This window comes from Coregonus clupeaformis, chromosome 30 (assembly GCF_020615455.1).
Source record: "Coregonus clupeaformis isolate EN_2021a chromosome 30, ASM2061545v1, whole genome shotgun sequence".
Classification (NCBI taxonomy): Eukaryota; Metazoa; Chordata; class Actinopteri; order Salmoniformes; family Salmonidae; genus Coregonus; species Coregonus clupeaformis.
The window spans coordinates 18,981,692-19,006,052 of record NC_059221.1 but is presented as its reverse complement, the minus strand read 5'-3'; the positions used below and the strand labels follow the sequence as shown (position 1 = coordinate 19,006,052).

The window sequence follows — 24,361 nt, the reverse complement described above, 5'->3', positions numbered from 1 at the left end:
GTCCCTCCTGCAGCAAAGCACCCCCACAGCATGATGCTGCCACCCCCGTGCTTCACGGTTGGGATGGGGTTCTTCGGCTTGCAAGTCCCCCTTTTTCCTCCAAACATAACGATAGTCATTATGGCCAAAGAGTTCTATTTTTGTTTCATCAGACCAGAAGACATTTCTCCAAAAAGTACGATCTTTGTCCCCATGTGCAGTTGCAAACCGTAGTCTGGCTTTAATTATGGCGGTTTTGGAGCAGTGGCTTCTTCCTTGCTGAGCGGCCTTTCAGGTTATGTCGATATAGTACTTGTTTTACTGTGGATATAGATACTTTTGTACCTGTTTCCTCCAGCATCTTCACAAGGTGTTTATACTTGCGTACTATTGTTTGTACAGATGAACGTGGTACCTTCAGGCGTTTGGAAATTGCTCCGAAGGATGAACCAGACTTGTGGAGGTCTACAATATTTTTTCTGAGGTCTTGGCTGATTTCTTTTGATTTTCCCATGATATCAAGCAAAGAGGCACTGAGTTTGAAGGTGGGCCTTGAAATACATCCACAGGTACACCTCCAATTGACTCAAATGATGTCAATTAGCCTATCAGAAGCTTCTAAAGCCATGACATAATTTTCTGGAATTTTCCAAGCTCTTTAAAGGCACCGTCAACTTAGTGTATGTAAACTTCTGACCCACTGGAATTGTGATACAGTGAATTATAAGTGAAATAATCTGTCTCTAAACAATTGTTGGAAAGATTACTTGTGTCATGCACAAAGTAGATGTCCTAACCGACTTGCCAAAACTATAGTTTGTTAACAAGAAATTTGTGGTGTGGTTGAAAAACAAGTGTTAATGACTCCAACCTAAGTGTATGTAAACTTCTGACTTCAACTGTATTTAGGTAATTCAGCATATCGTTATCTAGACTAGAGTAGCATTGATCTACAGGCACAGTGCAAGCAAACGCAGAGATTAAATAAGAATTTTAATCAGATTACAAAACATTTACATTTTCACATTTGATTTTATGATGAATTTGAAATTAGCAATCAATCAATCAAATGTATTTATAAAGCCTCTTTTACATCAGCAGTTGTAAAGTGTGATGACATTCCTTCCAGGGCAATATCAACTATACAGAATACAGATTTTCTATTGATATTGTTTGGTGTAAATTATTAGACAAATTACTAAGCATTGCTTGCAACAACACTTTGGAAATGGACTCCATTGCTCAGTTAGGTTGCAAAGCTCGAGCTCCATGTCTCTTACACTTCACTTCACAGAAATCTGGTTGGATAAAGACACAGACTCCGGTGGAATGAAGGATAGAATCCATAGAAAGTTCTGGCCGATACAGCAGGGCTCCAGCAGACCATCTTCTATCTGAAACAAAAGTTGGGTCAAATAAGCAAACATGATTATGAAACTTTAGTTAAATAATGAAATGTATGCCTCCTTTTCTCCCTCCGTGGAGAACAAAATGGCTGAGTGTCTGTTTTAGGCAGCAACACACCCTTTCTCGCTGTATGGTGTTTATGAAGAACTACTAAGTGCTTTTAACAGTTTCAACCTGAGTATAGAAGGAAGGAGAAGTTGGCCTGGCAACTGGGAGCTTCTACACAGCTCTATGTAATTTATGACTCCAGTTAGTAGGTGAGGGAGGGTGAGGGGGTGGCAGGGACAGGGTGTGGAGCAGAGCAGGGAGTGTAACTTGGCCTCTCCCTCTCAGCCTGTGCTGCCCTATAACTACTCCATGGCTCCAGGCAGGTAGGAGAACTTGGCCTCTCTCTGGGACACAATCACAGGCCTGCCTGAGTGCTTGCTCTGGCTGGCTCTGTCTTCACTCACAAAGCCTTGCCACCTCCATGGCACTCCCCTCTACTTCTCCACTGCTGCCTCAGAGCCCCCTCCTGAAGAAACCAAACACCCCTCAACACCGTCACTCTACTGCTCCACAAACCTGCTTAGGAGCTTTGATACTGACCCAGACCCAGACACAGACACACACACACTTACATGATGAACAACTCCTCCCCAGGTTGTACTGTATCGTTGTTGGTTACATGGGGATTTTTAAAATAGTTCCTCATTTTTATTAGGTTCTTATTCTGTTTTCAGTTGCCTCCTTTCTGTTTTCTAATTAGCTATTATTCCTTTAAAATATGTTGTTGGCGCCAAGTTTTTTCTCCACAGAATTGAATTGCATGAAGTCCATGATCCTGCTATGATGAAGATCTCTGCAAACAAATTACTTTCCAACTCAGCGCCCAAAAAACATTTCAAAATTGAAAATACCAAAGCATGGAGGAACTTTTAAGACATCACTTTCGGCATTGCTAATTAATATAGATATTTTACTCACCTCACTCACCTTGTTGGCCTTTTAGTTCCCCACCTTCTGAAGAGAAATGCAGATGTGAAAAACAGAACTGCCAAATGTCTTCTCACAAACAGATGCAAATAGAAAATGTTGTACCTTGCAGACTGACGTTACCAACAGAACACGATCCTAACTTTCTTCAGACTGACTTTACTTTTCTACCTGACTCAGGTAATGCTATTTTAGAGGCCCAGCGTCGACCAATGGGAGCCACCCAAAAAAGGCCTACCTCTCTACCCCCCTCTCCATGGTATACAGGAGCCACACCCGTCTATGTGGTGTTGTTTTACAGCCTAAACTCTGAACATTAGCTACACCTCTGGATTTTAGGAATCTTTAACTGAAAATGGGAAACGTGAGACTAACGTTTATTTGATCAGTTTGGTTTGGTCATCGTACTAATGTAGAGCTCTGCTCATCGTACTAATGTAGAGCTCTACTCATCGTAGTAATGTAGAGCTCTACTCATCGTACTAATGTAGAGCTCTGCTCATCGTAGTAATGTAGAGCTCTACTCATCTTAGTAATGTAGAGCTCTGCTCATCGTAGTAATGTAGAGCTCTACTCATCGTAGTAATGTAGAGCTCTACTCATCGTAGTAATGTAGAGCTCTGCTCATCGTAGTAATGTAGAGCTCTACTCATCGTACTAATGTAGAGCTCTGCTCATCGTAGTAATGTAGAGCTCTACTCATCTTAGTAATGTAGAGCTCTGCTCATCGTAGTAATGTAGAGCTCTACTCATCATAGTAATGTAGAGCTCTACTCATCGTACTAATGTAGAGCTCTGCTCATCGTAGTAATGTAGAGCTCTACTCATCTTAGTAATGTAGAGCTCTGTTCATCGTAGTAATGTAGAGCTCTGTTCATCATAGTAACATAGAGCTCTGTTCATCATAGTAACATAGAGCTCTGTTCATCGTAGTAACATAGAGCTCTGTTCATCATAGTAACATAGAGCTCTGTTCATCATAGTAACATAGAGCTCTGTTCATCGTAGTAATGTGCTGCTGAAGGCACTGCTCATCCTGCTCCTTCCCATCAGAGGATATCACTCTCCTCATTAAACTGGTTCATTTGTGTTGTAATCCAGAGCCTCTCTGCTCTTGTATCAATTCTAAAAGAAATATTGCCGCGATAATTGCATAGAGTTTGTGAAAAGGAATAATTTGTGTCGTCGTAATTAGCGACAACCATGAATGTTCAAGCGCTTAGTGGCATTTATCCCCTAGAATTACTATAATCCACATGGAAATGAGATATTAACATAATAATTCAACAATAGTTATTTTTCATGCAGTCTTTATTGTAATGTACAGTATTATAGCTTTTTAATTTCAGCAGCAACCAACTTGATAGAAATATAGCATTCTGGTCACTTCACTGTGACATTTCAAACTTCACAGCTCCGTAACTTAATGTATAGACTCCTCTCAACTTTATTGAAAAGGGGCAACACCCGATGTCCCTCACTCTGAAAGGGCTGTGGCTCCCTGAAAGGAATTTCACCCCCAGACAATGGAGGGAACAGGGCGATGGGACAGGAAGGAGGGAAGAGGAGGAGGGGGACATTTCTAAGACATTCCTGAGGTCTATATGCACCTAGCCTCACCTGACAATATATTTCTCTTGAGAGAGCACATTCATTTGAGACCAATCTTATTTTTATGTGATTTTATTGACAAGGACACCAACATCTTTGAGTTATGAGCTGCTGTTGTGCTCCTCAGACAGACATATTGTATTTTACTCTGGGTTGTGTGTGGGCCTGATAGCCCTGGACAGACACTGGGGCTCTGCGTCCCAAATCACACCCTATTCCCTATGTAGTGCACTACTTTTGACCAGAACCCTGAGGGCCTGGTCAAAAGTAGTGCACTATGTAGGGAATAAGGTGCCATTCGGGACGTACAGTATACTGGGGTTTCTTCAGGGTAATCTTGAGGAGCGAGGGGGAAGTGACAGGTGAAAAACGAGCCTGTAAAAGCTCTTAGATTAGAGATGGCTCGGTCTCGCTTTTTACCACAGGAACAAAGAGTTCACAGCACAACAGACCTGCATGCTGTAGAGAAGCCATTGCTCAGTGGACACTGGGGTGGGGCTTTGCTGTCCCTCTCTTCAGATAGCCCCAGGGCATAACTTTGGGGAGTCACCCCTCAGATGAAATCAGGTGTTACTATAGACATTTAACAAAAGGGAGAGGGGGTGGAGGCAGGCTAAGGTGAGTAACAGTAGTTGTGGAGACATTACACAGCAGGAAATGCATACTTGTAGTGTATTCAAGGTTTAAAAAAGCTTCTAAAGTTTGTAATTTCCACTGCCCTAACCCAAAATGTTTTTAACACCTACAAAAATGCAGGATTATTTTCCTGCCTTGAGAAACTGGTCAAATAAAAATACCACATCTGTATTTAGAAATGTCAGCAGAACAGTGTTGCCTATAGCAGGAACAGAGAATTTTGAAAAGAAGGGTTGCATAACATATTGCAATGTGTGCTAAAGGATTTGACATTTTCATGATCTGCATATCATGGATAAGCAAAAAATATGAGTAAAAGTTCAAATCCTGCTTTCAGATCAACCCCATGGCGAATAATGTGGCGTGTAACATCACACATTAAGTTGTGCTGCATAGTCACCTAAAGTAGAAGGTCGGTGTTTAGATTGAGATGGTTTGGCTGTTTAAACAATCCCATTGGGTTGAACCCACTCCTGTTTGTGAGCTGTGAGGCTAATAACAGTAGATAGACATTACTCCATGCTTAGGTAAATATCCTACCACAGACTGAAGTGACATACGGGTCAAGAGTTAAACCCAAGGTGTCATCAGCTCTTTGTTCTTTTATTAACCTTTGACTCCAAGTACCACAGAATAGACCAAATTGAGTATCGATCACATAGGTCCAACCCTCTATAAACTCCTACGTCCATCAGTGTTCCCAGAGAAAATCTGTTTTATATAGGGAGTTGTTTACTTTTTAAAGCCTCTCCTTTACTTTTTAAAGCCTCTTTTTAAAGCCTCTCAATTTCCATAGAACAGCAAGGTCAATGGGAAAGGAACACAGCCATTGATAGCACCTGGAGAAGGGTGGTGAGGAGGACACGTTGTTTCTGAGTAATGATTCAGAACTAGTTGACATCTTGGTCAATAGAACATGGGTGTGACCATGCCCTGAAGTGTCTTTAGTAATAGTGATACATGCCGGTGTGTGACCGTACCCTGAAGTGTCTTAGCAACGGTGTTCAGTGTTTGGGTGGCTTGTATCTATCTCTTCAAGGAACAACCAGGATTCAGTTGTTTTGGGGAGAGCACTGACCCACAGAGAGTGAGAGAGAGACAAAGATAGAGAGAGAGTCAGAGACCGAGAGGTGTGTTTGTTTGTGTGAGAGACAGAAAGACAGAGCGAGAAACAGATGTGAGAGATGAGATGGTGGATTTCAGCACTGCCATGCTCCCTCCCTGAAGGCAGCTCGCTCCTAAGTAAAGGCGGTGTCTGAACATGCCACAGTCAGGAAGGAATGTCAGCAGAGCCCTTCAGGCAGTGACTGAGATTGGCTTATGTAAAGCCTCTCACACTGAAGCCAAATCAACATGCTGATATCTTAAACTGCACTGTGTCAAAAATGTGTCTAGCTCTTTTAGATACTTAAGAATGCATACCAACATGATAGTTATGCAATCAGTGATTTGCTGTAGTTTAATGTTTTTTAAAACAATTTGAGCTTGCCCTGCATAATAATAATATAATAATATGCCATTTAGCAGACGCTTTTATCCAAAGCGACTTACAGTCATGTGTGCATACATTTTTACGTATGGGTGGTCCCGGGGATCGAACCCACTACCCTGGCGTTACAAGAGCCATGCTCTACCAATTGAGCTACAGAGGCTGTGACAACAATCTTTCTCATGAAAGGACAATACATGATATCTGAATATTCAAACAAAGTCTTCCTTTATGTCAGGCTTGAATAGTGAAGACCTAATCCAAAACCACACCGTCATCATTAGACAAGTCCAATCAGGAATAATTAGTAACATCATAGAGGCCTGCCTGGCTGTGTCTAAGCATGGTATTTGGTTTGGAGTCATTTGACATTTAGTTTTAGGTTTGGGGTTTATAATGGTGTTTAGATTTGTTTTAGGGCTGGGGTAATGGGGGCACTGCCCTTTAGGCTGCCTGTAGGCAGTCTTCAGCCTGGACCCCTGCTGCTGCATTCTCCCCAATCTCTCTCCTCATCTCTATCCCCTCTCTCTCCAATCTTTCTCCCTTCTTTCTCGCGCCCCTCATTTCCCCCCTTCTCTCCCCTCTCTCTCCCCCCTCTCTTTCTCCCAGCTACTGATGGGAATCTGATGCCTCATTGAGTGAGTCTGTTCTGACTCGCCCGAACAGGAATGCACCATCCATCTAATGCACTTTAATGTCCAAGTAAATTGACAATGAAGAGTGCCATCATTTTACAGCATAAATATTTCACTCCCCATTTGGATGCAGATTTCAAGATGCGGTGGCTGGAATACAAATGGGCTGTCTCTTCCTGGGGAAATGAGGGTCACCCGGCCTCAGTGAGTATGATTTGTGTGTGTGTGTGTGTGTGTGTGTGTGTGTTGGAGAGAGACTGTGTGGTTTCCTTGTTATCAGTCCTTGTTAGATGTTGTTGGCAAGCTGGGATATTAATGCAAAAAGGTCAATTTTATATTTTGTAGAGCAGAGACCACGATCACAAACCAATTGCAAGTTTACTTTAGAAAACACACATTGAATATCATGCAGATTATGTACTGTAGTCTAAAGTCCTCTTAAATGTTTGTTTAAGCTTGCCTTTCACTTTCTTGTCCTCATACTGATGGGAAAATACTGATGGGAAAATGACTATGACTGCAAAGTACATTATTCACAGTTGAGTAGTTACCAAGATAGAAATGAATGCCCTATTCTATTGACAAACTTTCAAAATAGCACGGAAAGGGTATCAAAACTTTCAGGCCAAAATTATTCTCCTAAGAGGGTTTGGTATAGTGAGTCATGTTGGGCTGTCTGGCAGGGGGGCTGTTAGAAACCTGTGTTTATCTGTCTCTTCTCCCTGACGTGGTGTAATGGAACTCTCAGTAATAGCAGAGGAGAGATGGCATAACAGCAGGTCATAATGGGATGCACTTTTCTCCCTCAGACACTCTGGGCCTAATCAGAACATTACTTGTTAGTGCAACCATAGTGGAAGACACAGACAAAGATACCAGACCAAGGTTCTTTCTCCCTTTTCTGCCATTTGGCTTATGAATATGCAGTATGCAGTTGAAGAGGAAACACATAACATATGAGCTAATCGACCTCTGTTGAATACTGAAACTCTGTGCTGTGCATAGATTAATAGTTATTCTATATTTGTAAAAAGAGCTTCTAGACCTACATATGTTTGCACAGTAACTAAGAAGTGCACTTTGCCAAAAGCACTCCATTCCTCCACTCCTCCTCTCCTCCCCTTCTCATCCATGTGAGCCCTGGTATCTGTGAGTGTATGAGCCTGGGCTTGCACTGTGTTCAGAATACCTGCTGTTTCACCCAGCCACTGTTCTGATTCTATAGAGACTGACAGAGGAAGACATTCCAATTGGCTATGAGGTGCTGATTAGTTGAAGTGTGCTTTGAGACATATTCTTTGTTCCTGAAAAAGGATTGTGAGACTGTGCACTCAACACAGGTGAAACCCTCTCTCCTCTATTGACACAGGTCAAAGCCTATTCACCTCAGCATCTCTCCACCTCTCCCGAAGGTCCAGAAAGCAATCCTCTGATTAGTCCTTAAGTCCACAAGTTTGAATTGGGATCCAGAACAATGAGAAACCTGTAACGGCACAGAGCAGCTGTGTCTGTTTACTGGAATATATTGGTGTATTTTTAATTAACCATTTACAACACGTCAAAAATCAATGCTTCACCCATTCTAATAATCTTTCTATTGTTAATAGTCAGTGCTCCCTGTTAATAGAAAGTATTCCCTAAAACCACCTGATAGAGCAGGGGATTGGGCACCAGGCCCCAGCAACACAAAGCATGTCTAGATTAAAAGGAAATCACTGTGCCTTGAGTTAAAGGGTCACTGAGAGCCAATTTAGATTCCTGTGCCTCTGCAGTCAGGAGGTAATCCAGAGACAAAACAAGCGTCAGAAAGGTGAGAAGGGGGTGTCTTTGAGCCCTGCCCGTCTCGCTTTTCACTGCTTATCACAACTATGTGGGCGAATGAACTCTCATGGTGAGGAAGGAACAACAGAATGAGTTCTACTACCCATGCTGTCATTAAAAGACATAAAGTACCCTGCATCGTACAGTCGGAAGTTTACATACACCTTAGCCAAATACATCCTAGTAAGAATTCCCTGTCTTAGGTCAGTTAGGATCGCCACTTTATTTTAAGAATGTGAAATGTCAGAATAATAGTACAGAGAATGATTTCTTTCAGCTTTTATTTCTTTCATCACATTCCCAGTGGGTCAGAAGTTTACATACACTCAATTAGTATTTGGTAGCATTGCCTTTAAATTGTTTAACTTGGGACAAACGTTTCGGGTAGCCTTCCACAAGCTTCCCACAATAAGTTGGGTGAATTTTGGCCCATTCCTCCTGACAGAGCTGGTGTAACTGAGTCAGGTTTGTAGGCCTCCTTGCTCGCACATGCTTTTTCAGTCCCACAAATGTTCTATAGGATTGAAGTTCAGGACTTTGTGATGACAACTCCAATACCTTGACTTTGTTGTCCTTAAGCCATTTTGGCACAACTTTGGAAGTATGCTTGGGGTCATTGTCCATTTGGAAGACCCATTTGCGACCAAGCTTTAACTTCCTGACTGATGTCTTGAGATGTTGCTTCAATATATCCACATAATTTTCCTTCCTCATGATGCCATCTATTTTGTGAAGTGCACCAGTCCCTCCTGTATCAAAGCACCCCCACAGCATGATGCTGCCACCCCCGTGCTTCACGGTTGGGATGGTGTTCTTCGGCTTGCAAGTCCCCCCTTTTTCCTCCAAACATAACGATGGTCATTATGGCAAAACAGTTCTATTTCTGTTTCATCAGACCAGAGGACATTTCTCCAAAAAGTACGATCTTTGCCCCCATGTGCAGTTGCAAACTGTAGTCTGGCTTTTTTATGGCGGTTTTGGAGCAGTGGCTTCTTCCTTGCTGAGCGGCCTTTTAGGTTATGTCGATATAGGACTCGTTTTACTGTGGATATAGATACTTTTGTACCTGTTTCCTCCAGCATCTTCACAAAGTATTTTGCTGTTGTTCTGGGATTGTTTTGCACTTTACACACTAAAGTACATTGAACTCTAGGAGACAGAACGCGTCTCCTTCCTGAGCGGTATGACGGCTGCGTGGTCCCATGGTGTTTATACTTGCATACTATTGTTTGTACAGATTAACGTGGTATCTTCAGGCGTTTGGAAATTGCTCCCAAGGATGAACCAGACTTGTGGAGGTCTACAATTTTCTTTCTAAGGTCTTGGCTGATTTCTTTTGATTTTCCCATGATGTCAAGCAAAGAGGCACTGAGTTTGAAGGTAGGCCTTGAAATACATCCACAGGTACATCTCCAATTGACTCAAATTATGTCAATTAGCCTATCAGAAGCTTCTAAAGCCATGACATCATTTTCTGGAATTTTCCAAGCTGTTTAAAGGCACAGTTAACTTAGTGTATGTAAACTTCTGACCCACTGGAATTGTGATACAGTGAATTATAAGTGAAATAATCTGTCTGTATTACTTGTGTCATGCACAAAGTAGATGTCCTAACCGACTTGCCAAAACTATAGTTTGTAAACTTGTCTCCCGAGTGGCGCATTGATCTAAGGCACTGCATCGCAGTGCTAGCTGTGCCATTAGAGATCCTGGTTCGGCTCCAGGCTCTGTCGGAGCCGGCCGCGACCGGGAGACCCATGGGGTGGCGCACAATTGGTCCAGCGTCGTCCAGGGTAGGGGAGGGAATGGCCGGCAGGGATGTAGCTCAGTTGGTAGAGCATGGCGTTTGCAACGCCAGGGTTGTGGTTTTGATTCCCACGGGGGGCCAGTATGAAAAATAAAAAAGTATGTATGCACTCACTAACTGTAAGTCGCTCTGGATAAGAGCGTCTGCTAAATGACTAAAATGTAAAATGTTAACAAGAAATGTGTGGAGTGGTTGAAAAATGAGTTTTAATGACTCCAACCTAAGTGTATGTAAACTTCCGACTTCAACTGTACATAGAATAACACTGTTCATATTGTAAACAGAAAGTTCCTATGTAAATGAAAGGCTAATTTGGTGTTGGACTAATGTTAGTCCAACAATGGAAAGTTGACAGTTGAAATATCAAATGTTATCTACCATTCTCTTACAGCCTCTTGCGAACACTGTAAAACATATACACATTTAAAAGATAATTCTTCATCAAAAACACATTGATCATAATAGAACTATATATATAGACAGAACAAAAAACCTGGTTGGGCATTTGACCATAATTGGGAGAGAAAACGGAGGCTGCGTAAAGGATAGGCGCTAGTGCCGCTATGTGTGTCTCAAGACCAAAATGCTATTTATTTTCTTCATTCGTCAACCTCATGTTTTTTCAAAGCATTCTATTCTAATATCTGTCAAATGAACAGGTACCACACTTATTATCTGATATAGAATTAGGGTTCCATTTTGTTTGAAAAAAAAAAACTGTAAGTCACTCTGGATAAGAGCGTCTGCTAAATGACTGAAATGTAAATGTAAATGTAAATGTTTCTGATGTTTCTATACTTGTTACTTTTCAATACTGCTCTCGGTGTGAGAAAATAAATGTTAATGTTTCTGTGAAACTCAAACTCACTAATTGCATTTTTGGACATATGCATGACAATATACATGTCATTCTATTACTGTTCTCTTTGTTCCAAATAGAACATGGATCATGGCACGTAGGCTGTAATTATGTACTCTTCACAGATTCTGTCAAAGAAGAATAAATGAAACACACCCCCTTGGTGGGAACATTGATGGCTGCATCAGTAAAAACATAGAACTCAATTGCCTCTTTTGTGAACAATGTTTAGATGGATGGCGGCATCAACTGAAAATGTAATTGGCCTTAGAGAAAATCTCATAGAGAAACTTTTGAGAATGTGTCTGTGAGGGCTGCAAGCAATATGATCAATCCTCCTGTGCATTGATTAGTATCAGATGAGAGAGAGAGAGATCGATTGATCACTGTAAGTACTGACTCCCTCTCATATGGTGGAGAATGCTTTCACACCTATATTTCCCATAGAGATTTTCCAGAGATGGAGTAATACACCACTGACAGTATATCGTCGCAATTCACACATTGTGCCCAGAGAGAGGTTTTGATACTGTCACGGCCCCTCCTCTGCAGTGCAGGGGCGGTTCCTCCTGCAGGCAGAGGAGGGTCGTTAGTGATTGGAGTTGGTGTGATTGGAGCCACCTGGGCTCAGGGTTTTAAAACTGCTTCACTAACCACTCTCTCTCTCTCTCTCCCTGCTCCTCCAGGTATGATCCTGTTTTGTTTGTTCCTTTGTAGGTTTACTTAGTTTCCACTCAGTCATGTTCACACACACACAGATTCATGCATACATGCACCTTCCCTACACCCTACATTATGACATTTCCACACCTCATTCCTTTTTCTTTGTTTAAAGTTAATAGTTTTTGGTTTACAATAAAGAACCTTTTGATTGGCCTATACCTGTTGTTCATGTCCCCTCATTTTGCCACAGGCTATGAGCCGGCCTGTGACAATACTGATAATTTCCTTTTCTACTTTCATGAGGAAAATAGTATGTTGTTGAGGGCAGCGGAGTGACCCTACAGGAGAGACTTACTCCAACAGTATAGACTTCGGCTATAGACAGAGTTATGGGATAATCTGAGCTTTCCACCAGAAGCACATTAGTTGTGAGAATACATTTTCAGTTTCAGGGGTGTCTAAGAGGAGATGATCCCAGATCAACCAGCAAAGGTCCCTGCTACGATACTTTATGGAATGTTTATGCAGGTTTTTTTTCTTCGGGTTGCCTAAATCCAAAATAAATAATGGGATGGAAAAACTTTTAACTTAAACAACTAAAACCACATATAAAGTTTATGAAAAAATAATGGACCTATATACACTCACAGTGAGTCACGTGGCCGTGGCTTGCTATATAAAGCAGGCAGACGGGCATCGAGGCATTCAGTTACTGTTCGATTGAACGTTAGAATGTGCAAAACGAGTGATCTACACGACTTTGCGCGCAGTATGAATGTCGGTGCCAGTGGCACCGGATCCAGTATCTCAGAAACGGCTGCCCTCTTGTGCTTTTCACGCACGAGTGTCTAGGGTTCATCAAGAATGGTGCGACAAACTAAAAACATCCAGTCAGCGGCAGTCCTGTGGGCGAAAACGGCTAGTTGATGAGAGAGGTCGAAGGAGAATGGCAAGTATTGTGCAAGCTAACAGGCGGGCCACAAACAGACAAATAATGAAGCTGTACAACAGTGGTGTGCAGAACAATATCTCGGAACTCGTCGATTCTTGTCACGGATGGGCTTTTGAAGCAGACGACCACACCGGGTTCCACTCCTATCAGCTAAAAACAAGAAGAAGCGGCTCCATTGGACACGAGATCACCAACACTGGACAATTGAGAAGTGTAAAAACATTGCCTGGAACATGACAGCAAATTCAGTTTACTTGAGTGACCTGCGCAGTCCCCAGACCTCAACCCAATAGAGCATCTTTGGGATGAGGTGAAACGGGCTGTTCGCAGCATGAATGTACCGCCGTCCAATCTGCAGCAACTGCGCGATGCCATCGTGTCAGCATGGACCAACATCCCTGTGGACCACTTCCGACACCTTGTAGAATGCCCCGAAGATTTCAGGGGGGTCCGACCCGGTACTAGATGGGTGTAACCACATTTTTACTATAATCTTTGAGAACTAAAAATCACCAAAATAATAGCTACACAGTCAGGGAGAATTTAAAATTCCAAAAACCACGAATTTAGCTGTCTGGATTTTGTTATTATGTTTGAGCAAAAGAACACAGCATTATCCATGTCAGTATATGTAGAATCACAGAAAATTAGCATTAAAACTGTAACAGTTTCTCTCAGCTACATGACAAAAATGTGTAGAATTGCAGGAAATTGGCTTAAAAATGCAAACATTCTCTACACCGCCAAGATGGGGCCTCTAAAATGTTCTCTAAAATACAGCCGCGCCGACGGGCCGACCTCGCCCATTGCCACGCCCCCTGCCACGCCTACCACCTCAGCCCCTTTTTGATCCAGAAAAAAACCTGTTATGGCATGGCTGATACAGTATAATACATCCCCCTTGGTATATAGTGAAATAGGCGAGCAATGTTCAAAATAGGGAGGAATGCACAGTGTTTCTACTCAAAGGTCTTCTTTAGTCATTGCAAGAACACAACTAGTCAGAGTCTCTGTCAAAATTAGTCAAGGTTGTTTGTATGTATCCCCCTTTAATTATTTCAAATAAAGTCGTGACTCCTTTAGATACACCGGGAACTCATCGGCATCGAATTGAGAGGATTTAATCTGGTATTGGCTATTTTCTGTCTTCAGCGTATCTGAATGAAACATGAGCAGAAATGAGGCAGAGGCGCCCCTGGGCTTTATATACTGTATTTATTTGGTGGCAAAGGCTGGATAAATTAGGCTGGGAAACTAAATGAAGTATCCACCCCGATGCTGATTCCTCTTTATAGGCCAAGCTCTTTATCTACCTAGAGAGAAACTAAGAAGGCAGATGTATAACCTTTCCACTGCTTATTTATCGCAGTGAAATACGAGACACGAGCTAGACATCTTTCCTACTTTACATGCCGATAGGAAGTTATTGAGGCTCTGCCATGGTTTGATTGAACGCACTCCTATTTAATCTACAATATATTCTCATTATCTTTCCTTTTTTCACAGGAGTGATGGTGGGGCGTCCTGGGATAAATTACTATTTCAGGGTCAAGCCAGACATATACAGATTTATGACGTTTTACATTTTCATTGTGGATTTGGCCCATAGCAATTGCATTATTTTATGGCTCATTGCATGATTGATATGGTGGAACAATATACAGTAGCCTATTCAGCAGTCTTGGTATTGAAGTATTGATGCATTCATATTTTTCCAGGAGCAAAGCTGTGGTGATATATTAGTGACTTAATGGCCTTGAGGCATGTACTCGTCAACATTGAATGGGTACTGTCAGGGTGATAGCTTTGGTGAGAGAAGCCAATGTGACAGGCCTATTGCTAATGTTGACTGTAATTCGTTGATGTATAGATAGATAGCATAGTGCACAATGTCTCTTTCACTGTGTATTATTGAATATTATAAAACTGGTTGTTTGGATCCTGGATGCTGATTGGATGAGCAGCGTTCCAAACCGTGCTGTATTGGCCGTCACAGCCACACCAAAAGTTTGGACACCTACTCATTCCAGGGTTTTTCTTTATTTTTTACTATTTTCTACATTGTATAATAATAGTGAAGACATCTAAACTATGAAATAACACGTACACTACCGGTCAAAAGTTTTAGAACACCTACTAATTCAAGGGTTTTTCTTTATTTTTACGATTTTCTACATTGTAGAATAATAGTGAAGACATCAGAACTAATAAATAACACATATGGAATCATGTGGTAACCAAAAAAGTGTTAAACAAATCAAAATATATTTTATATTTGAGATTCTTCAACTAGCCACCCTTTGCCTTGATGACAGCTTTGCACACTCTTGGCATTCTCTCAACCAGCTTCATGAGGTAGTCACCTGGAATGCATTTCAATTAACAGGTGTGCCTTCTTAAATGTTAATTTGTGGAATTTCTTTCCTTCTTAATGCGTTTGAGCCAATCAGTTGTGTTGTGAAAAGGTAGGGGGGTATACAGAATATATCCCTATTTGGTCAAATACAAAGTCCATATTATGGCAAGAACAGCTCAAATAAGCAAAGAGAAATGACAGTCCATCCTTACTTTAAGACATGAAGGTCAGTCAATTCGGAATATTTCAATAACTTTTTTTCTTCAAGTGCAGTCGCAAAAACCATCAAACGCTATGATGAAACTGTCTCATGAGGACCGCGACAGGAATGGAAGACCCAGAGTTACCTCTGCTGCAGATGTTCATTAGTGTTACCAGCCTCAGACATTCCAGCCCAAATAAATGCTTCACAGAGTTCAAGTAACAGACACATCTCAACATCAACTGTTCAGAGAGGACTGTGTGAACCAGGCCTTCATGGTCGAATTGCTGCAAAGAAACCACTAAAGGACACCAATAAGAAGAAGAGACCTGCTTGGGCCAAGAAACACGAGCAATGTACATTAGACCGGTGGAAATTTGTCATTTGGTCAAATTTGAGATTTTTGTTTCCAACCCCTGTGTCTTTGTGAGACGCAGTTTGGGTGAACGGATGATCTCCACATGTGGATTTCCCACCGTAAAGCATGGAGGAGGAGGTGTTATGTTGTGGGGGTGCTTTGCTGGTGACACTGTCTGTGATTTATTTAGAATTCAAGGCACACTTAACCAGCATTGCTACCACAGCATTATACAGTGATACGCAATCCCATCTGGATTGGGCTTAGTGGGACCATCATTTGTTTTTCAACAGGACAATGACCCAAAACACACCTCCAGGCTGTGTAAGGGCTATTTTACCAAGAAGGAGAGTGATGGAGTGCTGCATCAGATGACCTGGCCTCCAAAATCCCCCGACCTCAACCCAATTGAGATGGTTTGGGATGAGTCGGACCGCAGAGTGAAGGAAAACCAGCCAACAAGTGCTCGGCATATGTGGGAACTCCTTCAAGACAGTTGGAAAAGCATTCCAGGTGAAGCTGGTTGAGAGAATGCCAATGGTGTGCAAAGCTGTCATCAAGGCAAAGGGTGGCTATTTGAAGATTCTCAAATGTAAAATATACTTTGATTTGTTTAACACTTTTTTGTTTACTACATGATTCCATAATGGGCTCCCGAGTGGCGCAGCGGTCTAAGGCACTGCATCTTAGTGCTTGAGGCGTCACTACAGACCCCCTGGTTAGATTCCAGACTGTATCACAACCGGCCGTGATTGGGAGTCCCATAGGGCGGCGCACAATTGGCCCAGCGACGTCCGGGTTTGGCCGTCATTGTAAATAAGAATTTGTTCTTAACTGACTTGCCTAGTTAAATAAAGGTTAAATGAAAATTAAATAAAATTACATTTGTTATTTCATAGTTTTGATGTCTTCACTATTATTCTACAATGTAAAAAAAATAGTAAAAATAAAGAAAAACCCTTGAATGAGTAGGTGTGTACAACATTTTGACTGGTAGTGTATGCCTGCTAATAGTTCCATCTGTTGCTGTCCAAATCATCTCTTGTATTTATCTCAACTCACACATAATTTCCCCTTGCTTCCAGCCTAGCATTTAGTTTGGTACAGCATGGGTTAATTTAAGCCTCGCTGTCTGCCTGTCCGACCTCGGAAACAATGTTTTACTTTTGAATGTCGATCTCTGTAGTACCATACATAGAGTGAACGGTGCCCAGTCGAGACAACTTTTTCTGAGCCAGTCGAAATCGCGTATCGACGTCATTATGATGGACATATCCAAGTAAATACCAATAGAAAAAAATGCAGCTAGTGTACTGTCATTCCAGGTTCAATGTTTGACGTGACTGAGTTAGCTGAAGTTGGCTGGCTAGCTAGCAAGTGACAAGAACGTTATATATCCAGCCTGCATAGCAACCATTTTGTTTAGAACGGACGACCAGTCCTTTTGCATAGGCATAGCAACTATGCAAAAATAATTAACGACTGGGTCGCGTCTGTAGCAACATTACCAAAATAACTAACAACCAGATTTTTGTCCGGACTATATCTTCTGGTGGAAGAATGAAATGTATGAATTGACTTGAAAATATGTAATACATTGTTATTTTAATTGGTAGCAGTTTTATTTAAGTGATAATGCCAGAGAAGCCGATGTTTGGAGGATATATTGGTACTGGTGTTGCCAATATATATCCTCCAAACACCGTCTTCGAAGGCATTATCACTTTTATAAAACGGGTTACCAACATATTCAAATAATGATTGACATATTTTCATTAAAAACGTTATTTTGATTAATTTATTCATACTATTTCATCCTTCCACAATATATAGTCCCAACACAAATCTATAGTTGCTACCCAAGCCAGCTGGTCGTTCGTTCTATCGGTTCGGTTGCCAGAGACACGACCCAGTTGTTCAGTCTTTTTGTTCTGTATCTATGGGCGCGACCCAGTCGTTCGTTCTAAATGTTCCATTGCCATACTGGCTGGCAACGTTCTTATCCCTTGCTTGCTAGCTAGCCAACTATGGCTAACTTACAGTCACATCAAAAATTGCAGCCAGAATAACAGCAAAGTAGCTGCATTTGCATTTGTTTAAGCTGTTTTCTAGTGACATTTATTTGGATCCATCCATAACAATGAGCTAATGAGGCGCGATTTCGCCTGGCATAGAAAATGTGCTCACTCGTCAGGACACTTGTTCAGAGGAGCTAGCCAACAACACAGCTAACACAATCACATCAAACTGAAGCTGGTAAGACCGCAAACTAGCTGCACTTCGTTTCGTTTTACCTTTTTTTCAAATTACATTTCTTTGTATATCTCCATAAAAATGATGCCAGCTGATTTATGATTTCGATTGGCTGAGAAACGCTGCCTGCCTGTCTGTCTCGTCCCGACTCCTGACACGTTCATTACTATGGGACCGCTGGAGATCGAATTTGAATATTGAACAAATGTTGCAAATGTCGGAGAGACAGACAGCAAGGTTTATACAAATCTTCGCTGTTGAAAAATAAATGTTAGTCTAAAAGAAATGTGAGATAATGTCTAGATGCTTTTTATAGTGGAGATCAAGTTTATAAATTGCCTGGCTGGCCTGATGAGACAGTGGATTGCGCAGGCAGATGGAACAGAGTAAATAGGCATTTTAACGTCATAGATTCAGCTGGTGGTAACTTGTTGTCGGTTGGAATGCGGTTTTAACAAATCAAATCAGCATTCAGGATTAGACCCACCTGTTGTATAAAAAATGCAATAAGGCACGCGAGGCAGTGCTGTATCATGAATACAGTCACAGGTAAATGGGTTGACTGGCCCCCCGCTATCGCATCGGGCGGAACAACACCATTTACCTATGACTGTATTCATGATACAGCACTTGTGGCTTATTGCTTAACCATACTATACTACACTGTACTGTACTACTATACTATACTATACATGTACTAAACATCAGTATGACTCCCTGATAAAATAAAGGCTAAATAAAAAATACATGTACTATATGAAGTCTCAGCTTTAAAACATAGTCAAAGACTTGAGGAATGTTTCTCTTTTCTATTCCTCCCCAATCTTACCATCTTGACTCACATTGGAATTTTCCAGCGCTGTGCTGCAGAGAGAGGGTTGTGGAATGGACAGGACAGGGCATGTTGCTGGAGCTCCCATACCTACACCAGGGATGGGGAACTTTGATGGGGGTGGGGGCCACCAAAAATCTGAAGTCATCATGAGGGGCTGCAGTTGCTCGCGGGTCTGCGTACCCACATTGCAAGCAAAACATTTTAGCAGCCCCCCTCTTGACAGCGGAGATAATTTTTGTTACGTTTTAGAGTTAATTTCGTGCAAAGCTACACATTTTTCCATGGGGCGTAGAGAAAACGTTGCAGTTTTAAAGCAAGTTTGCAGCAATTCTACACATTTTGCCATAGGGTGGAGAGAAATGTTTGCAGTTTTTAATATGCTATCTGAGTGAGACCGACTAACAAAATCGGGATTCTTCAGATAGCATTGAGGAGTACGCCACATCAGTCACTGGCTTCATCAATAAGTGTATCGATGACGTCGTCCCCACAGTGACCGTACGTACATACCCCAACCAGAAGCCATGGATTACAGGCAACATCCGCACTGAGCTAAAGACTAGAGCTGCCGCTTTCAAGGAGCGGGACTCTAACCCGGACGCTTATAAGAAATCCCGCTATGCCCTCCGACGAACCATCAAACAGGCAAAGAGTCAATACAGGACTAAGATTGAATCGTACTACACCGGCTCCGACGCTCGTCGGATGTGGCAGGGCTTGAAAACTATTACAGACTACAAAGGGAAGCACAGCCGCGAGCTGCCCAGTGACACAAGCCTACCAGACGAGCTAAATCACTTCTATGCTCGCTTCGAGGCAAGCAACACTGAAGCATGCATGAGAGCACCAGCTGTTCCGTATGACTATGTGATCACGCTCTCCGTAGCCGATGTGAGTAAGACTTTTAAGAGGGTCAACATTCACAAGACCGCAGGGCCAGACGGATTAACAGGACGTGTACTCCGAGCATGTGCTGACCAACTGGCAAGTGTCTTCACTGACATTTTCAACATGTCCCTGACTGAGTCTGTAATACCAACATGTTTCAAGCGGACCACCATAGTCCCTGTGCCCAAGGACACTAAGATAACCTGCCTAAATGACTACCGACCCGTAGCACTCACGTCTGTAGCCATGAAGTCCTTTGAAAGGCTGGTAATGGCTCACATCAACACCATTATCCCAGAAACCCTAGACCCACTCCAATTTGCATACTGCCCCAACAGATCCACAGATGATGCAATCTCTATTGCACTCCACACTGCCCTTTCCCACCTGGACAAGAGGAACACCTACGTGTGAATGCTATTCATTGACTACAGCTCAGCGTTCAACACCATAGTGCCCTCAAAGCTCATCACTAAGCTAAGGATCCTGGGTAGGCCAGATCACCGACAACGATAAGACAGCCTATAGGGAGGAGGTCAGAGACCTGGCTGTGTGGTGCCAGGATAACAACCTCTCCCTCAATGTGATCAAGACAAAGGTGATGATTGTGGACTACAGGAAAAAAAAGAGGACTGAGTACGCCCCCATTTTCACCGACGGGGCTGTAGTGGAACAGGTTGAGAGCTTCAAGTTCCTTGGTGTCCACATCACCAACGAACTATCATGGTCCAAACACACCACGACAGTCGTGAAGAGGGCACGACAAAGCCTATTCCCCCTCAGGAGATTGAAAACATTTGGCATGGGTCCTCAGATCCTCAAAAAGTTATACAGCTGCACCATCGAGAGCATCCTGACTGGTTGCATCACCGCCTGGTTTGGCAACTGCTCGGCCTCCGACCGCAAGGCACTACAGAGGGTAGTGCATACGGCCCAGTACATCACTGGGGCCAAGCTTCCTGCCATCCAGGACCTCTCTACCAGGCGGTGTCAGAGGAAGGCCCTCAAAATTGTCAAAGACTCCAGCCACCCTAGTCATAGACTGTTCTCTCTGCTACCGCACGGCAAGCGGTACACGGAGCGCCAAGTCTAGGTCAAAAGGCTTCTCAACAGCTTCTACCCCCAAGCCATAAGACTCCTGAACAGCTAATCATGGCTACCCGGACAATTTGCACTGCCCCCCCACCCCCACCCCGTCCCCCTTTTTTACTCTGCTTCTACTCTGTATATTTATGCATAGTCACTTTAACTCTACCCACATGTACATATTACCTTAATTACCTTGACTAGCCGGTTCCCCCGCACATTGACTCTGCACCGGTACCCCCCTGTATATAGCCTCCCTACTGTTATTTTATTTTACTGCTGCTCTTTAGTTATTTGCTTTTTTATTTTTTTGCTTAACACTTTTTTATTTTATTTTACTTTGCATTGTTGGTTAAGGGCTTGTAAGTAAGCATTTCAGTGTAATGTCTACACCTGTTGTATTCGGCGCATGTGGCAAATAACATTTTATTTTATTTTATTCCCTTATATGAACTGTAACTCAGCAAAATCTTAGAATTTGTTGTATGTTGCGTTTATATATTTTTTCAGCATATACAGTATATATATTTTTTAATTGCGCTGAGGGCCTTCAAAAGGGGGGCCATGCGGCCCACGGGTTGCCTATTCCTGATCTACACAGCCTTACCTGTGGAAACTAACTCACCCATTCACAAGACATTACCTTTAGAGTGCAGCCCAGCCCTCCCTCTCTCCCTGCAGTCAAATTCACAAGACATTCCCATGCCATCACATGAGCACGGGGGAGTAGGACGTTCCAAATTAGATACTATATTAGTTTAATTATTTTATATAAACAGTAGATCAGACAAAATGACAGGTTGCAGGTCATCTTAGAACATCGGGAAAGGGCTCAAAGCAAAGTATCTTGAAGGGCCTGTTTCTAACACAGACATTTACCACCTTAATCCATCGCTGGCTAAAAGGTTTGAGCCTGCAACTTTTACACACAATTTGAATGAGCAAACAATAAGACCTTATGTGTCTGCTGCTTTCTTTAGCTACTCATCAGTTGTCTGATTGTGATTATGAGGGTTCATAATCTATAAAAGCTATAATAATCAGCTCAGAATAGCTGAATCAGTCATTAGATTGGATGTATCATGGATAACTGCCATGATTACCGCTAACACAAATCATGCAGAACCACATCGTCTACTGGTGGAGAGACAACAATGGCAGGATAATTTGTTTTTGCTTCGATGACAAAACCCTTTTTTCCCCATTTACAATCCCTATTCCGTTATCCTACTTTTTTTTATTTCCTTGGCAGCGTCCTTTCATACAGTGGGATTGTCTCAGTCCCGCTGTGATTTCATCTCCTGTGTGTGTGTATTTGTGGGTGAGAGAGAGATAGATTTTATTAGGATCTCTTTCAGTTCTCATTTGGACTAATCTTCCAAGAGTCTTTAAAGGGATAGTTCACCCAAATTACAAAATGACACATTGGTTACCTTACCATGTACAAGATATGACAGCAACCTATGCTTTGGTTTAGTTTCCCTGGCACTGTTTCCAAATGCTAACGTTTTAGCATTTGTGGCACAAATCCCATTCAAGTCATGGGAACGATATTACCGTCTTTCGCGCATGATGTTAAAATCATCTATAAGTGACTTTGGTGAGCGTCACAATCAATTGTAGATACTTTCGGATGATTTCGACATGATGTTTAAAAAATTATAATATCGGTCCCATGACTTGAATGAGATTTGTGCCACAAATGCTAAAATGTTAGCATTTGAAAACAGTGTCAGGGAAACTAAACCAAAGCATGGATTGCTGTTATACCTTGTCCATAGACTGCTTACAGGGTAAAGAAACCAATATGTCATTTTGTCATTTGGGTGAACTATCCCTTTAACAAACTTTAAAATCACATTTCCACAAACACACTGTTACAAACAACAGACATAATACACTGACATATTGACATGTAAAGAAAAACATAATATATACAAAAGTAAATAAGAAAAAACTAAACTATAACAATGATAAATACCCTGACAGTCTGAAAAGATTGATTGGTTCAGTCATCGACCATACCTGTTTTTCTCAGAAACAATTCATTTTTTTTATTGCTCTGAATCAATGTTTTTGTTGCCTATTTCTCTTCTCTGCTGGGGTAAGACATAGATGGTTGAGATCTTATTCCTAGTATTGACCCTAGTCATAGACTGTTCGCTCTGCTACCGCACGGCAAGCGGTACCGGAGTGCCAAGTCTAGGTCCAAAAGACTTCTCAACAGCTTCTACCCCCAAGCCATAAGACTCCTGAACAGCTAATCATGGCTACCCGGACTATTTGCACTGCCCCCCCACCCCATCCTTTTTACGCTGCTGCTACTCTGTTAAGTATTTATGCATAGTCACTTTAACTCTACCCACATGTACATATTACCTCAACTAGCCGGTGCCCCCGCACATTGACTCTGCAACGGTACCCCCCTGTATATATAGCCTCCCTACTGTCACTTTATTTTTCTTCTGCTCTTTTTTTTCTCAACACTTTTTTTTGTTTAAAATAAATGCACTGTTGGTTAAGGGCTGTAAGTAAGCATTTCACTGTAATGTCTGCACCTGTTGTATTCGGCGCATGTGACCAATAAAATTTGATTTGATTTGATTTGAATGTCTGTCTCTTACCAACTGAATCCTGTTGTGAATAGAGTTTGGCCATTTTAAATGGTGTACATTGTGAAATAAAGTGAGCATGTTTTAAAAAAAATCTTGTTGATCGCTGACCACCCAAGAACATTGTGTGCATGACTACAACAGAAGAATCATATCTCCACCTTAGAACAATCCTTGCTGCTTTGTTCTGTGCAATCTGCAGTCTCCTTATCTCACTTGCTGATACATTTCCCCACACCACAGAACAGTAGTTCACCTGACTCCCAATTAATGCTTGGGTTGTTTGCCTAAGAAGCTTTCCCAGTAGATACTTAGCTATCCTTCTGACCATGCATGCAGTCTTAAAGTGGCACCCCAGTCTTCTTTTCACCTCAATTAACACCTGATTTACTTAACAAAAGGCACATCTCAATAGGTGGTCCAGGTAAGTCGTGACATAGCACAAGTGGGGCGGTGGGCCTTTCCTCTTTTGTTCTCTATTGTTCCTCTATTGTTCCTCAAGCAAGGGAGGAGGCGATGACATCACGGATTCCCAGCAGACAAACTTCTTGAATGCCCTAATCCTTGAAGTTTGCAGTTGTCTAAAAAACACTATTTTGCTCTTCACATTTTTTTTACCCTTTACTGTGTGTACTTTATGGTATTTATACCTGGGATATCGCTTACATTAGTTATTTGAGCTGACCATGATAAGCAGTTGTCTAACTGAACCCCTAGTAGTTTGGTTTCTGCCACTTCCTCAATTCGCTCTCCCTCCATGTTTAATCGCATCCCATGTTGTGTCTGCCTTTTCCTGGTAGAACAGACCGACATAACTTTGGTTTTCTTAGAGTTCAAAACAAGTTTGTTCCGACAAACCCACTCCCTGATATTTCACAAATCCACTTGTAGAGCTTCCTGTACCTGTTGAATAGATTGTCTTGCTGTATAAATTGAT

The 24,361-nt window shown here is 42.0% G+C and overlaps 1 long non-coding RNA gene across 1 annotated transcript; it reads right to left on the bottom strand.

Annotated features, from left to right (window-relative positions):
- Positions 1-959: 959 nt before the first annotated feature.
- Positions 960-2,508, bottom strand: LOC121546725. Its single transcript, XR_005996406.1, has 2 exons — positions 2,353-2,508; positions 960-1,373 (listed from the first exon to the last, which is right to left on the bottom strand). It is a non-coding gene; the product is annotated as an uncharacterized LOC121546725 (long non-coding RNA).
- Between the last annotated feature and the right edge of the window lie 21,853 nt (positions 2,509-24,361).